This window comes from Paramisgurnus dabryanus, chromosome 15, assembly GCF_030506205.2.
Source record: "Paramisgurnus dabryanus chromosome 15, PD_genome_1.1, whole genome shotgun sequence".
Lineage (NCBI taxonomy): Eukaryota > Metazoa > Chordata > Actinopteri > Cypriniformes > Cobitidae > Paramisgurnus > Paramisgurnus dabryanus.
In genome coordinates this window covers 11,865,240-11,881,591 of record NC_133351.1, presented here as the reverse complement: position 1 = coordinate 11,881,591, position 16,352 = coordinate 11,865,240, and the positions used below count along the sequence as shown (strand labels likewise).

Genomic DNA, 16,352 nt, shown 5'->3' with positions numbered 1-16,352 from the left:
GCGTCCTCAAGGCGTTTTCAGCCGTGTTTAAAAGTTTTGGTGTGTCCAGCTCCTAAGGCTCACCGAAAGAAAAAGCTCATCTACACGTCAGCACCCGATGTGTGTAATCAACGGCCGCGTGAAGTCGACCAGCGTAGCGCAAGCATAGGGTTCGGTTCGGTGGAAAAAAAATCTAGGATTCGGCCGAACCCGAACCCCGTCAAAAAGCCCAGTATTCGGCCGAATCCGAATCCGAATCCTGGATTCGGTGCATCCCTAGTATTTATGTAATTTAATGGATTCAGTGATGTGGAGAACTTGGTGAACTTGATTTGGCTTGTGGTGTTAATTTAGCCTTTTCAGCCTCCCAGGTATGTTCTGTATGCTATTTTGTTAGCTGAATAAATGTTAATGTTACGTTAACATGTACACACACCTATTCAGCCTGCTGTTCTGTGTGCCATTGTTTAGTTAAATAACTTGCCTTTCCAGATTAAATGTCTGTTCTTGGATTTTGTGAACTCATTTTCTAAGTAAACGCAATGTATAGTCTAGTGTGACTTATATATGTTTTTTCCTCTTCAAAACAAATTTTTTACGTATACTTCGGAGCGACTTATAGGGCTCTATCTTACACCCGGCGCAATGCAGCGCAATGCGCGACGCAAGTGTCTTTCGCTAGTTTCCACCCTAATTTTCACGTTTAGCGCCGCGTTGTTTAAATAGCAATTGCATTTGCGCCCCCTTTTGCGCCCATGGGCGTTCTGGTCTGAAAACGAGGTGTGTTCAGGCGCATTGTTGGCGCGTTGCTATTTTGAGGCAACTAAAATAGACTACGCCATTGACCAACAAAAACCTGGTCTAAAGTCTAAAGTCAATGGCGCAATGTGTTTTATGTTATTTAAAGAGCGCATTAGTAAAATGCGCCTAAACACGGGAGGACAACGCGGGTTTGCTTATCACAAGGTACATAATGCGCAGCAGCACAAAAATGCTTTTAAATATGAAAGATTAAAGGATTGAATGTAAAAGATTATTATTGAATCTCTTGGACATAAATGAGGACAGATTATGAGACGTTAGAAGGCGCAAAGAGCTGCTTCACCTGCAGCCTGCTAAGTAAATAAATGCTTTGCTTTAAACAAATGCGTCTGTTTTTAAATGTTTTTTTTTTAAATGCTACCTCACGGATTTATTGTCTATGATGACTCTGTACCTGTGGATATGGTGAGATGAGAAACATTTTTAAGTAATGCTTAAAAAAACTCTTTGCTAAAAAAAAACGCTGTCCAAAGTGCTGAAACGTGAGGAGAGCCGTTTGTAAATTCTTTATCTCCTGTTTATTACAAATAAAGTATTTTTAGAGTACAAACCTTATCTTACATGCTTGTAAATAATTTTTTGATGATATTGGATAGCCATACATTAAAAGCAATTACAAGCCTGCTTTTTACTTCCATGACTAAAAGAAAACGGGTTTTAAAGGTTTTGATAAAAAAATAACAATTTCAATACAAGTGAAAAACAACACAATTATTTAACATTAATCTTAAACTGGGGATCTTCTTCCTCCGCTTATTTTTTCAGTTTACAAAGTCCGTCATCTAAATAGGGATTAGACATAACGCCAGCGCAACTAGCTTTTAAAGGGGATGAGAGCAGAGACTCTCATTGGTTTATTGCACGTTACGCCCAAAATACTCCCATTACAATAGGACCTACCCTTTTCGACCATGCGCTCGGCGCAAAATCCATTTTTCCCGTCGTTAAATTAGCAAAAGTGGATTCGGACACGCCCATTTAGATGTTGCGCTGTGCGCTTTAGACAATGCGCTTAGATCGTTAAAATAGGGCCCATAGTCTGGAAAATACGGTAAATTATCAGAATTTTTTAATTAATGTGTGATATTCCTTTAAAATTCTAATTGTAAACTTATCTATCAAATCCGATATGGTTAATTGTAAGGTTCTCTCAGGATCAGTTGACCCAGGAACTCTTATCAATCAGGTAGGCTGTGCTCATGACTTATTTTTATCTCTATCTTTTGCCTATTCAGAAGATTTTGAATAGGCAAAGTCTTTTTCTGTCGATTAGTTGGTACCCTACGGTTCTGTTTTGTACCTTTATAGCAGTGGCGGCTCGTGACTGCTCTTCAGAGGATGCGCTAATTCAAAATAAGTATTCGGATTGTCACGTGTGTGGTTCCCTTTTCCAAAATATGTGTCCTGCGTGTGTAGAGATCCTGTGTGCATCACGTGTTTTTGTCAAAATAAGTGCCTGTTGCACACCCCTTAATACCGTTTATGATAAAAGAGATGCTCACGTTCCCTAAATACACGCAAGACACTCCCTTAACAGTAAACTCTGATTACGCATGAGATTATGGGAGTATCTGGCAAACGCCAGGCACTTATTTTGGCATAACACGTGATGCACACACGATCTCTCAAAGAGCAGAACACATATTTTGAAATGACGAACCACACCCATGACAAGCTACATACATGTTGTGATGAACTTTGCATGGTGTGCTTCAAAAAAAAAAAAACTCACCAGCCGCCACTGCTTTATAGGTATCCTAAAAATAATACAATGTTATACCTTTTTGGATACAGCACCTTAAGGATCTATTGTGCACTTTAAAAGTACAAATAAAAGCGCAAATCGGGTGCTTAAGATCTCTAAGTCTGTCGCCAGCCTTGTGGAGAATATGTTGTTTAGGGAACCTTGACTTCAAGTTCACCCCATGGAGTGGGTGAGATTCTGTCTGCTTCATTGCCCATTATCTTCTCTGACTGATAATCATGACATAGGGAGGAATATAAAAGCCTAAATGATGCTCATCAGTATTAAGAACTTGAACTACTGAAGTGACCTTGAGTGAAGGCTGAAGATTATACATTATTGTTTTATTTTTAAGATGAGATATAGCTTAGATATCATCTCCTTTTGAATATGTATACCTTATATAGTACCTAACTATACCTTATATAGTACCTAACTCCTGTCTAGTTTAAATACAACAGGTATATAAAGTGAATCGAACTGTGCCTTTATCTTGCATCCAGGAACAGCTTATAAGGGAAAGTGTCTTTTGAAAACAGTATGTTTAAAATCATGCCCATGAATAATTCATTGTTTACAAGGTAGATTATACAGAATTGGCGGCAACTCAAGCAATGGGTGTTAAAAATCTGACTGTGTTTCCTTTTTGATAATTTGTTGACATGCTCCCGCTGTTGCTGCGAAAATAAAAATGACCTCACTGGAAAGTGAAGGTCAGACGCAGCTTAATGAAGGCCCTGTTGTCCTTCTTCATTGATTTCTCTGCTAGCTTTGCTACACGCAGTCCGAACGGCTCGGAGTTGCCATGGTAAAGGTCCTTTGGCAGAGGATGCGTTTCCTGGATGGAGTGCTTGTGGAATTTGTAAATGCACGGCACCTTTTAAAACATCACCCACCCCCCAAACTCAGCTGGCCCTCCTCACATCAGCTCAGTCTCCGTGATTCCCAGTTGATGTGCATTTTTGGTGGACAGGCAGATCAATATGGATGAAAATTGGAAGAGAACAAACAGTTCTAGCATTGACATTCACTGGCGGTTTATGGGTGAATCTTACTGCCGAATGACATTCTGAAGACATTTATGTTTTAGGTGTCAGGTGATATTAATGTTAATCACAGTTTTCTGATCAAAACTGAGGCAGCTGACATTTAGACCAAAATACCATGTTGTATATGTCAAGGTGAGAATTAAACAGTTCACCGGCCATCTAGGATCTTATCGCTCTGAAACAGGTTACGTAATGCTTGCATTTATGTGTGTGTAGGTGTGTGTCTTGCTAATTTATTTATGATTATTGACATCAGTAAGGCTATAGTACTTTCAGTTCATCTGTTAACCAAAGTTTAAAATTCATGTCTCACTATTACTCAGATTATACAGTTGCTTGTATGGGAAATGGTGGATCCGCTGTTTTTCCCCAGCTTTCCTGAATTTGTGAATGTCCTGTAAATATTCTTTTAAAGCTGTGCGGATGTGTGCGCGCGCAAGGTGGATGCTGAAAGAAAGTATAGTATATTATGCCTATTTTGTCTGCTGTGTTCCAGGCCTTGACGAAACCTTTTTGCGCGATCAACATTACACAAAAGGAAAATGTTTCTGTGCATTTTGGATTCCGTGATTCTGATTGTATACCAAGACCGCGTACTGGTGTACGGAAGTGCTTGCGCAGTGTTACGCATAGTGCATAAATGTTACCGATCACCAGTAGGGTTGCCAACCGTTCCGTATAATACGGAATCGTCCCGTATTTGACACATAAAATTCTTGTTCCGTGTTGAACTGATACGGAACGCAGTTTGTTCCGTATTTTATGAAAAAAATTAATTCAGTGCAAATACATGACAGACACATAGCTTATAATGTCAGCCATGAACGAAGACCGCGTCATTTGTATAAGAAAACCCTGACGGTGCGGTAATTTCTCCCTCTGTTGGTCTATGATCTGCGTAGCGTTTTTAACATCTTGCAGCCCCATTGGTCGTTTCAGTCATTGTCACGTATCATAGCAACGATGACGACAAGTGACAACAGCGGGAAATGTAAAAATGACTGCATCCGAGCAGCCGGCGAAAAAGAAACGAGCACAAAAATATAGAATTGAATGGGAAAATGACTACCCGTGGCTGGAATGCATAAGGGACAATGAATACAAGGCCAATTGTACCATATGCCGTCGCGTTTATTCTGTTTGTCGCGGTGGAGTGTGTGATATAAAGCAGCACGCATGAGGAGATAATCACAAGAGGTGCGAGAGGCTGCGGGCACAGGGAGCAATGTTAAGGTTCCTTGTCCGTCAGTCGTCTCCAGACTGAGGGTCATATGGTATGTAATTATGTGAATTTTTAAAACTCAAATATAGTTGATAAGAAAGTGATTATATTAAAAGAGATAGGACAGATTTAGCCTAACAATCCACATATATATCTCTCCAGTGCTCTCCCTCTGTTCCTGTGTCCCGCTCCCTCCCGTCTCATAATGTGTCAATCATTTCTGATGGGTTTCTTATTAAATAATTATGGATTTAGATAGCTCAAGGTTTAAAAAGGGGTGGGGTCTTTGAAGAGGGCGTATTATAAACTTAAATTAAAACCATGGTTCATTGTTGGCAAAATGATCATGATAGCCTTTATATTTCACATCTATGTGGTTCAGTCTTGTATACTTAGGCATAACTTACTTTGCTATTCATTAAATATTTAGGGCCTAAGAAGTTATATAAAATATATTTATCTAAATTTATTAATTAGTTTCCACTATTTTCACCAGAAGTCTTCGTTTCAGGTTTTTTTTTTTAATTATCTTCTGTGGGGGCATGTCACCGGACCCGGGCAACCAACGTTCCTTATTTCCATTTCAGAAAGGTGGCAACCCTAATCACCAGAGATGCTCACAAGTCTCTGAGCTCGAGTCCAAGTCAAGTCTCAAGTCTCGTTGTAACAAATAAAACTCTAATAACAAATAAAGAAATTACAAACATTTATAAAAAAGAACAAAGTTGCACATTAAGTTAGGTCTAATATTAGCATTAGGTACAGAAATCGAATTAAATGAATTATAACACTGTCTTTATTGTACAAATTAAATATTATTATTATTATTTTTAGAGCAACAGAAATGATTTACTGTTTGTCTTGGGTTGTTTGATTAACATTAATGACACCGATTTAAGTAGGTTAATTGAGGTTACTGTCTCTTTAAGAACAAATAAGCACAGACTGGTTTCTGACTGGTTTCTTAAGACAAAAAGAATACTGTGAGATCATTCTGTGTGTATGTGCCCTGTCCAGAACAGAAAGATTTTATGTTGGCTTACTTTTTGAAAGAGTTCTCTCCATATGCACTACTGAGGGCACTTAGTCTACTCATTTTCAATATTAAACTATGTTATTACCTTAACTAAGAAGAGTTGATACATCCCTCTATCATCTTAGTGCGTGCACGTAAGCGCTGGAGCGCGCTGCAACACTTCGATAGCATTTAGCTTAGCCCCATTCATTCAATGGTATCAAACAGAGATAAAGTTAAAAGAGGAACTATATTGTATGGCATAATAGCACTTTTGAGAGTACTTCGACTCGCCTGAAAAGTCCACACCCCTTCTCCCTCTCATAATGGGAGAGGGAGGGTGTTACTGCGCCGAGTCGAAGTACTCCCATTAGTGCTATTACGCAATACAATATAGTTCCTCTTTTAAATCCGCTTAGAAAAGCGCTACGTTTTATCTTGTACCACCAAACTTGCTTGTATAACTACTCGTCTTAAATAGGAAAAACGTTGATGTGTTTGGTCACTTCTAACTTTATCAACGTGTTACGTTGTTGGCAGGTTGTAGGTAACAGAGGGTGGGGAATTACAGCGAGCTCGTCATCAGACGTTTCCTAAAAATAAACATTGTTCACGAGTCCCGCATGAGTCCGAGTCGAGTCTGAAGTCTTTGAGGATGAGTCTCAAATCGAGTCTGAAGTCACTGTGTGTGCGATTTAAGTCACACTCGAGTCCGATCACTTATCGAACTGTCACTATCGTTTTATCAGGGAATATTATATTGTTAAATTATCGTTATCGACTTATCGCCCAGCACTAGTGTGTGTATTAGAAGACCAGTCCTTCCAGAAAAACTCAGTTTTTTTTGTGATTGTTGTGGGCAAAAATGCTTGATATTGCGGCCCGTTTTTCTTAAAAAATGCGATGGAATATGCGGGATATTTATGCAATGAAATTGCGGGAACTTTTGCAAAACAGTTTTTAGCTTTTGCAGCTTTTCAATGATGTTCACGTCACATAATCACATCATTTCATAACGTTCCCATGGCAACAGGGGACATGGCTGCACTTGTGTGAGGAAAATGCAACATTTTTCAACTTTCTGTTAAGATAAATGAGATTTTTGCTACGAAAATGCAGGGATTATGAAATCATGCAAGCCCTGCATATTTTGCACACGGAAGTCTGCGATTTATGCTGCGAAAGTGCGGCATATTTGAAAAATCCCCCCCCCCCCCCCGCATAAATATGCAGACTTTGGCTGATTATGCATTAAATCATGCGATCACATAATCACATTTTCCTGGAGGGACTGGAAGACATTTGATTTATTTGCTTATAGGTCTCCTTGACAATAATGTTTAGTCTGGAGTTTTGACTTTTAAAAGGTACCCCACCTACCATGTCTGACATAATACATTAAAACCCAGTCAATGATGTTGGTTAGTAGACACGCACCTTACTGCTGATTGGCTACAAGTGTGTTTTGGTGGTCGGCCCGACTCCCTTTTCCAAGGTGTTTTTCAAAAATAATGCACCCCGCCTTAATCCTACAGCAAGGTAACAAGTCTTTAATCAGTAGATTGTACAATGATGAAACAGACGATGAAAGTTATAAATGCACACAGACAGTAGGTGGCAGAATGTGGTGTTGAAACCTGCTTGTTATTAAAAATACAAAAACATTAACGTCTACTGTTCAGTCCTTTCAATATGAACCTGAGAGTAACAGAAATGATTAACGATACAGAAAACATACAAATAAAATTGATAAAAATAAAGACGATCTTAGAAGTAAAAAAGGTGGGAGTGTGGACTAAAACATTCTCGCATGAAAAACTATAGCAGTAGTATTTACTATAGTAAACTGTAATATTATTTCATGACAACCATTACACATAATCGACCCAAAATGCACTAAGCGTGAAACATAATAGCAGCCTACACGGCTTAAAATTATTATAACACATTGGGAGTTTTTGAAGTAATGAAACCCTTTAACAAAATTTCCCTTGAAAGACACGCATGATGATGTCACATTATTTTGTACATTGATTGCGAAATAAATAAATAAATTAAAACATTCTCATTTCTCATTTTATGTATGTTTTAAAACAAGGTAAAATTGATCATTTTATGCCATTGGTATCATATAACAGCCTTTTGCGCTCGACACACATTGTTGGAAGTTGAGATCAGAAGGCATATGGCACTCTTTTGGATGATGTCAAGGTACGGAAACATTGTTGCGTAACGGCGAACAGTTGGAAAGAAATGAGACTTGGGGCGGGTTTACAGCGGCTGAACATCCAGTTTAGTTTTCAAATTAGATGCGAGACTTCATAGCAATTCGTTTTTGAGAGCTACACCATATCATCGTCAATTCAGGCTCATTAATAAGACTCCCAATAGCAGATGACCAAATTCAAACGCTTTCTTTGTTCCGCAGCCATATTTTTGGCTTCATCTCTGCTTGCAACTCAAATCCGTCTCTCATGTTGACGCTCTTCCTTTATTCGCCTTGAACAACAACAGGGAAAAATTAATTGAGCTTACTCTGCTGTGTATGAGCCCACGGTGAGATGACTGTTCTTTCAGATTCATCAAATGAGATCAGCACAACAGTTGCCTGAGCCTTCATCCACCGTTTCGAAGGCCACCTCTTTTGTTCCCCGTCACAGTTTTGCGTATGAAAATCTGGCAGAATTACAAAGGCTGGGGATCTTTAATGAGCCAAAGTTCTCTGCTCGTGGAGGTGGCGGCATGTGTCAGAAATGATACTCATAATAGCACGCCGGTCCAGGCTCCACTGAACATTTCCTACTGTTATGCTAATGGCTTACCTGACCAAAGAGTTGGGGCCATTTTCCAGCGATGTTATTTTTATCTACCTTCCTTGTGTCGCTTTGAAATTATCTCCGAATGGCCGAAACATTTAGCCGTGGCCTCATTGTAGCGTTTCCTTCTTTCAAATGTAAATTCTGTTTGTGCCTTCAAAAACAAATGCTGCGAGATTTGATTCCTTGACAGGCTTGTGCAGTTTTCCTCTTTTTGAGGATTTTTAAAATGCCTGTGCTGAATCTATTGAAACTGAGCTGTTGAAACATCAAACACTTGACTGAAAGAGTAAAGTCCTCTTAAGGAAAGAGGAAGGGGTAGAGTGGCATCAGTGGTCAGGCCGATGATTCGAATTGGACCAGGTTCTAAAGGGCACCTAAAACATAAAAACAGGTCCACATCAGTGGATGGATATGGCTCTTGGAGTCTGAAGTTGTGTCTTTTATGGTTAACGCTGCCCGCAAGAGAAATTGTGCTACGGTAAGAGGAGCACGTTTTAAATGGTAACCAATTCAGTTTCAGGCTGGACTTTGGAGAGCTTCTATCTCAGAGACCTGAATGTGAAAACCTCCTCCCATTGGCTGGCAATGAAAAGTACTTCAGGTGATTTTTAAAACTGTCAGTCAACATTATGGTGCATAATACAAACCAGTTGGACAAAAAGGTTGCTTGGAAATCCATTTCGATAACCACTCATCAGAAAATATAGACATGTCTTTTAGAGCTACCATAACAATCAAATTGCCGTCACTATTCATCGGGGCCGGTGAAATTGCTGTTGTTTTTTGCTAGTAAGAATGGAGGACAGAGGGCGGCCATCATCATATTCTCTGTAATTGCTTTTTGACTGATGTGCAGCTGCCATTGAATTGAATCAAGCCAGATTACCAGCCGAGCTTCAGAGCCACTGTGCCTCTAAAGAAAGTGTATCAATTGAAGAACAACCCGGCACTCGAACAATTTGCCAGATCTATTCTTTCCCCCATACAACTAATCTTAAATCACGCCGGAGCCAAATGTAGCGCTGCGTCTTATTGTGAGATTTGCAATAACATTTTTGGGATTTTTGAAATGATCTGAGTTTTTCTGCTGAATGTCCGTATTACTGCATGCTAGTCTGAACAAAAGCATATCTAACCTAAAATAAACTCAAGTTTATAAACAAATACTGTACAGTTTAAAGCTTGTTAGATAGCACATCTTCTTTATGTACCTTTTTGGGTACGTTACTGTACCTTCAAGGGATAGTTTGAAAATTTTGGTCATCATTTACTCACCCTCATGTTGTTTCAAACCTGACAGGGGCGCGGGAAGTGGGGGTGCTGGGGGTGCTGCAGCACCCCCTGGTGGCAGAGATTTAAAACTGCGATGACATTAAAATTATATCTCATAAATATCTCTTGATTTTGATTTGTTTCTGTACAAAGACATTTTGTATGCCATGTTGGGTGTGTGATGAAGAGAGGGATAATTTTAGTAATTTTAAAATGATTTAATTTATTTCAGTGTGCATTAGCCAGATTCTATCAGATTCTGTCTTGACGACGTGATTGCATTCAGCCGATATGCTGTAATAGGCATAAGCATAACACACAAGCACGCACACTCACAGCCACATACTGAACGCCGAATGAGTTTATCTATCAGCTTCGCAATGTCTCAAAAGAGAATTTTGGATTTTTTTCAATCACACAACGCAAAATTCCCGAGGACTAGTTATTAAGGTATGTATTGCTAATACATTTTTACAATGATTCGCATTGATTTACAATGGTCGCACTATATAAATAGCATTTTAGTTTGCATGCGTAAAAAGTGCATGCAACAATGAAACACATATAAAACGAACAAGAATGAACTGTGGAGTGTGGTTGGCCTATATTAGAAGGTCTACTACTCTTAAAATAATTTAGCATGGTTTTAGAATATATTTTAATCAAAATATGTTGGCCCATTTTGATATTTTAAACATATTCCGATGGAAAAATGCGTCCAAGCTAAGCTAGGTTCAGTAAACGATTTTCTAGTTTGTCATCTTTTCAAAAATATTTAAAAATATAGCCACAAAAGTTTTGCGGTGTTTAACGCACTTGTAAATGTTACAGAACATGTGCTTTATTGAATGAAAGTGTAAACGGTTGAATTAAATTATTAAAACGACGTAAAAGGAACTAAATTATATATGTACAATAAGGAACATGCATGCGACATTTAAAAGGTATTTCAAAAAAATTATCTAAATTATTCCCATGCATCGATTTTAATGTTAAACGTCTATAAATTCAAATGAATCCATTTGGAATATATTCCGACAATTTAGGACATGATTTTGGAATTTTAAAGTCGAAAAATATCTTATTTTTACACCGCAGGAGCCATGGCAAAGTGAAACAAAACGTAAAGACACAAATATTACATTTACGTGTAAAATAGAATTAAATGAAACCCGTGAATTGAAAGGACCACTATAATCGCCTTAACTCGAGTAATGTCAATAAAGTTATTATGTTAGAGTTTAGAAATATTAAAAACTTAACCAAAGGACAACAAAAAGGCGTACTACTGGGACCAGTGAGAATGCATATGTGTACATAAACTGGTTCCATACCTCCGACTTTCCTCCAAACTTGCTCAAAGTTAATTCTCCTGTTTTTCTTTTTTTTTTTACATCTTCAAACTCCATGTTGCACTTAATCTCCACCATACCACACAGCATGCCCGGTGCGTGATGCGTGCCAGAGGAGACTCCGCACCTGACTCGCGTTGCATTTTGTAACTTTTACAAATTATTTTGTAATTTGTAATTTGTGTAACTTTTTGGAGACATTTGTTACTTTGGCCTAAATATAGTCATAATATTTCTAATTATGGCATAGCTTTCTCCCCAATTGGGGTAATATAGTAATGATTCAAAATATGCTTATATCGGCCCGGCCCGAGGATAGTAGCGGAAAATAACGTCCTGGGCAGAGAATCTCTACTATGTTGCAATAGGCTATAGTTTGTATGCCCCGTCAGCTCAGCTGTAGGCTACTTTATGGATGGGAGGGGCGAGTGATTTTTTTAAAAGAAGACATAGGTAGAGTGGTCTGCAGAATACAGAGCTTGTGAACAACATTAGAATTCTATAACTCTATTCTATAACCCCGCACCCCCTACCGAAAATATCTTCCCGCGCCTCTGAAACCTGTATCAGTTTCTTTATGTACACAGAAAAAAATATTTAGACAAATGAAAAGGAAAAACAAATACTATCGAGTTAATGGGTATCATCAACTGTGTGATTGGCATCATTTATCAAAATATCTTTTTTTTTAGTTTAACAGAATAAAGAAATTTATGCCAGTTTAAAACAACAAGATGACAGATTTTTATGTTTAGGTGAACTATTCCTTTAAGGACCTAATGTGTACATTTAAGGGTACAGTTAAATGTTTTGTACTCCTAACACTTACCCTGTACCCAATAGCTCCTTAAATGGGACATATCATGAAAATCTGACTTTTTCCATGTTTAAGTGCTATAATTGGGTCCCCAGTGCTTCTATCAACCTAGAAATGTGAAAAAGATCAACCCACTACTTAGTTTTGGTAAACCATTCTCTGCAAGCATGTGAAAAAAATCTGTCATTGAAATTTGGCTCCCCTTGTGATGTCAGAAGGGGATAATTTCACCCTTTTCCTACACTTTCCAACCACAGCACTGCCATTTAGTGCAGGGATAAGCTCATTTGCATTTAAAAGGACTCACCCAAAACCTCACATTTTTGCTCACACCTAGAAATGTTAACATGCTAGAATAAATTATCTATATGGTATTTTGAGCTAAAACTTCACATATGTACTTTGTGGATACCAAAGCATTATTTGACATCTTAAAAAAATCTTGTGAAATGTCCCATTTAGTAGTACCCAATAGGTACTAAGGGTATAATATTGTACACTAAGGGGTGGTTTACCGGACAGGGCTTACGCTAGTTCCAGACTAAATTGCCTTAATTTGAAAATATCTTGCATTTACATATTATATACAGTATCTGTATTCTGTACCATTATTTTATCTCAAGATGCACACCGGTATTGTTTTTTGTAAGGTCACTCTAAAAAAACAAACGGTGCTATATAGCACCAAAACTGTTGCTTTGGATCGTTATCATAGAAGAACCGTTTTTAGTGCCATATAGCACCGGTGAAGCACCAGTGAAGCACCTGTGTAGAACCATATAGGGGCCATATAGCACCACTATAGCACCACATATGGTTCTACAAAGCACTTTTATGGTTCTACACAGGTGCTTCACTGGTGCTTCACCGGTGCTATATGGCACTAAAAACGGTTCTTCTATGATTACGATCCAAAGCAACAGTTTTGGTGCTATATAGCACCGTTTGTTTTTTTAGAGTGTATGTTGTTTGTAAAAACAACTTAAATATCCTAATATAACAAAGGCCTAGCTCAGGAATAATCTAAACCCTATCAGGGAAACTGCCCCTATAAGGTGCATCATTTTAATGTGTTGTATACCCATAAAGGTACAAAGACCCCCGTCCGTGACAGAAAGGTACAGTTTTGTACTTATTTTGTACTCTATTCTATTCCATTTCATTACCTTTCAGTCCAATCTTTCAGAAAATATTGTGTTGTTTTATTTGATTGTATAAAGCTTATTAAAAGTATTTAAATGATTCAGTGAAGAAAGGTGAGTACTGTAGATTTTATTTTATTTATTTTTTTAGCTTTGCTTTTTGATTTATATTAGGAACTGTATTTTGTTAAACAGGGATAATGCATATTTACAAAACGACTGTAAATGTGCCAGAATTAGCCCAAAGGTCTATTTTTCATCTGTAGACCCTTAAAGGAACAGTATGTAAGAAATTTATATCAATTAATCATAAAATGTCACTGATATGTCACTAGAAATTAAGAAATCATTTTCATTTCAAATACTTATATCACAGACAACAGTGGTCCGACCAGGATATTGTCATTTAAAAAGTGGAGTTGCAGCCCTCAACTGATGTTTATGTTGTCATTTTGTGTATTGGCCACCAGTTGTGTGATTGCAGCATAGATATGTACACTAGATGTCGCCTTGGCTACAGCAGTTCATTGGACCGAATGCGTCAAACAGAGCCGCCATCCCTAAACAGGGGAATCCCGCATCAGCGTCATTGTAGGCAATGGTGTAACAGAAATAAAATCACCATAAATCGTCATGAACGCGATTTTCTTTGTTTTCTTTTGGTTCGTTTCAACAGTCAGACATGTATTTAGCGTTTAGTCCAGGAAAAAATAAAAGTTTTAATTTTATGAAAATGTACTTTTTCTAACTGTAATGCATAGTGCTAGTAGCCCTTTCATCCATGCGCAACACAAAAGTCCGGCATTGTTCATGAATTCGAAGTACAGGCGGAGATAGCTGCTTTACCTAGATACTTCCAATGACAAGACCCCTGTTCTAAGATGGCGGCGGTTTTGACGCATGCTCAGAGCCCCAAGGAGACATCTAGTGTATATTAGGGCTGTCACTTTTGAGAAAAATCAAATTCGAACGGATTTCGAATATCATGCAATGTATCCGGATATATTCGAATATCTGCCCCCCCCCCGGCGCGCATGAAAAACCCACCGTAATGGAGATTCAATCACAAAATTATTAACAGTGACAGTCATAAACTGGGCTGTCTGGATTACCTTTTTACTTAATGTTTGAAACAGCAGGTTATCAACTTATGAATACAAAACTTATATATGAAAAAACGATTCAGAACAGTTACAGACAATAACGTGACAACTTAAACAGCAGCAGGAGTATAGGAGCCCAAACGGAATTCGCGCCCGCAGATTTCGGCAGAAAACTCTGCGGATTTCTGCAGATTTAATGCCCGTCATTTACAAGCTCACATATCCCGCGCTTGAGTGTGTTTGTGAGAAGTAATCATTGACAACAAGGACACATACATAGCCGTTTGTGAGCCGCGTTTGTGAGCCGTCAGTGGAGAGTACATTAACCCTGCGCGTGCTGTTTGCTCGCCCGTTTTCAATGATAGAGAGCACAAACCCTTTGATACTTGAGATGAAATCAAACTTACCGCTGAGTTAAGCAGATCTCACTTGACTCTGTCGTCTATGTGACGCGTGACAGTCAGCACATGATCATTTAAAATCCGTTTACAAGACAAATGCTGTTGTTGTTTAATATAAAGTTTACATTGCGTTGTAAAAATAATAAAATTATCTTCATTCATGCTAATTTCATAATGCGAACGTATTAGCACAAGCTTTTATTCTGCTATAATATTTAACACTATAAACATTAATATGTCATTTTATATACAAACTATAATTCTATCTTCACATGCACATTAGGTTCATGTTAGTCAAATTTGATTCCCTCTCTTGCGCACAGTTGCCGTCGTCGGTCTCACTCTCAGCCTCCTTCCTATTACGAGGTGTTACTGTAAAAAATGCATTACATATGGCATTTAAAAAACCGGATGGTTTATTTGAAGTTCGAATACGGATATTTCACGTCATGTTCGAATGCATATTCGAATATCGAATAAAAAGTGACAGCCCTAGTGTATATATCTATGTGATTGCAGTACCAGTTTTAGCCACTAGTTTTGTGATTGCAATACCAGTTTTGGCCACAATCCTACATACGGTTCCTTTAACAGGATGTTAAAAAGTGACCCTAAAACAAAACAGAGCTTTTTTACACATAAACACATCATATAAAACAAAAACAAAAAAAACAAACGTAGTGCTACTTAAATAAAAAATATAAGTAAATTATCTAGAAAAAGTAAAAATATAAGGGAAGAAAAAGAGAGAGAGAGAGAGCAAAAAAAGTTTTAAAAAGACAACAACAAACAAACCACCAAAAATGTGTCACCAACTTTGTTTGCATCACCAAGACAGATATTTTAACCAAGAAGTGTAAAGCTGTCAGACAGCACTTTGGTAAAATTATTCAGTAGTTACATCTTTCTACAGTACTGGTAGTACCATTACATTTTATTTTATTTTTTTAGTATCGACTTTGTGCCAAAGTGCCATACTTTGACACTCCCGCTATCAAAGCACAAAATGATAGATTGACCATACAACTGAAGGCCTAATTTTGAGCCTTACGGCTTGAAGGGAAACATTTGAAAGGTTGAGAAAGATGGAAAAAAGAGCAAAAGAAACAGTTTGACATTTATTATTCTTTCCCTTGGAAGTGAATTTGCCGATTGAGGTCAGTACAGTTTGTACAGTATATGCCTGTTATGTGATTGTGTATTTGTTTATGAAGTGGTTTAGGGCTTTTAACTCGAAAGTTAAAAGTGTGGCACAGTTTTGATTGATACATGAATGGTTTGTCAGCTGGCTAATTGCTTGTAAATATTTACATTGACATTCATAGAAGGTCTGCTGTACTTAACAAGTCTTTGAAAAAGAGAGAAAAATATCTTTAAAGTACACTGTGAGAATTTTTTTTCCTAGCTACTGGGGCAATACCCAAAAAGTACACCTTTTACAGAGTACAGTATTAATACCAAAGAGGTGCACAATGGTGCCAAAGTAGTACCTCAAAGGCACTAAATGTTTACATATCTGTACTCTACCTTGTACATTAGGACCTTTTTAAACGACACTGCCCCAGTAAATATTTTTTTCAGACATTTTGGCAGAATAAAATGTATCTGTAGAAGC

The 16,352-nt window shown here is 37.9% G+C and overlaps 1 protein-coding gene across 2 annotated transcripts in view; it reads left to right on the top strand.

The window, feature by feature from the left end:
* lrp1bb (low density lipoprotein receptor-related protein 1Bb) overlaps positions 1–16,352 on the top strand; it is a 379,953-nt gene that overhangs the window by 74,444 nt on the left and 289,157 nt on the right. The gene's annotated exons all lie outside the window — the stretch shown is intronic.